The 1507-nt window shown below is 42.3% G+C and overlaps 1 non-coding gene across 1 annotated transcript; it reads left to right on the forward strand.

Moving 5' to 3' along the window:
- Window positions 1-1399: 1399 nt before the first annotated feature.
- Window positions 1400-1507, forward strand: LOC130948377 (small nucleolar RNA R71). The gene has a single exon (XR_009073030.1). It is a non-coding gene; the product is annotated as a small nucleolar RNA R71 (small nucleolar RNA).

A 1507-nucleotide genomic window follows, 5' to 3' on the forward strand; every position in this document is an offset into this window, starting at 1 on the left:
TGCCAAGGATGATGTTTTCATCCATGCACTTCCCAGTCTCTAGGACGATGAAATCAGTAGGGATGTAATGGTCTTCAACTTTTACCAAAACATTCTCTACAAGTCCATGAGCTTGTTTTCTTGAGTTGTCTGCCATCTCTAGTGAGATTCTTGCAGCTTGTACCTCAAAGATCCCTAGCTTCTCCATTACAGAGAGAGGCATGAGGTTTACACTTGACCCTAAGTCACACAGAGCCTTCTTGAAGGTCATGGTGCCTATGGTACAAGGTATTGAAAACTTCCCAGGATCTTGTTTCTTTTGAGGTAATTTCTGCCTAGACAAGTCATCCAGTTCTTTGGTGAGCAAAGGAGATTCATCCTCCCAAGTCTCATTTCCAAATAACTTGTCATTTAGCTTCATGATTGCTCCAAGGTATTTAGCAACTTGCTCTTCAGTGACATACTCATCCTCTTCAGAGGAAGAATACTCATCAGAGCTCATGAAAGGCAGAAGTAAGTTCAATGGAATCTCTATGGTCTCATTTTGAGCCTCAGATTCCCATGGTTCCTCATTGGGGAACTCTATGGAGGTCAGTACACGCCCATTGAGGCCTTCCTCAGTGGCGTTCACTTCCCCTCCTTCCTCTCCAAATTCGGCCATGGTTATGGCTTTGCACTCTCCTTTTGGATTTTCTTCTGTATTGCTTGGGAGAGTGCTTGGAGGGAGTTTAGTAATTTTCTTGCTTAGCTGTCCCACTTGTGCCTCCAAATTCCTAATGGAGGACCTTGTTTCAGTCATGAAACTTTGAGTGGTTTTGATTAGATCAGAGACCATGGTTGCTAAGTCAGAGAGGTTCTGCTTAGAGTTCTCTGTCTGTTGCTGAGAAGATGATGGAAAAGGCTTGCCATTGCTAAACCTGTTTCTTCCACCATTGTTGTTGTTGAAACCTTGTTGAGGTCTCTCTTGATTCTTCCATGAGAAATTTGGGTGATTTCTCCATGAAGAATTATAGGTGTTTTCATAGGGTTCTCCTAGGTAATTCACCTCTTCCATTGAAGGGTTCTCAGGATCATAAGCTTCTTCTTCAGATGAAGCATCCTTAGTACTGCTTGGTGCATTTTGCATTCCAGACAGACTTTGAGAAATCAAATTGACTTGTTGAGTCAATATCTTGTTCTGAGCCAGTATGGCATTCAGAGCATCAATCTCAAGAACTCCTTTCTTCCGACTTGTCCCATTGTTCACAGGATTCCTTTCAAAAGTGTACATGAATTGGCTATTTGCAACCATTTCAATGAGCTCTTGAGCTTCTGTAGGCGTCTTCTTCAGATGAAGAGATCCTCCAGCAGAGCTATCCAAAGACATCTTGGATAGTTCAGAGAGACCATCATAGAAAATACCTATGATGCTCCATTCAGAAAGCATGTCAGAGGGACATTTTCTGATTAATTGTTTGTATCTTTCCCAAGCTTCATAGAGGGATTCTCCATCCTTCTGTCTGAAGGTTTGGACTTCCACTCTAAGCTT

The sequence above is a fragment of the Arachis stenosperma genome, chromosome 1 (assembly GCF_014773155.1).
Source record: "Arachis stenosperma cultivar V10309 chromosome 1, arast.V10309.gnm1.PFL2, whole genome shotgun sequence".
Taxonomy (NCBI): domain Eukaryota; kingdom Viridiplantae; phylum Streptophyta; class Magnoliopsida; order Fabales; family Fabaceae; genus Arachis; species Arachis stenosperma.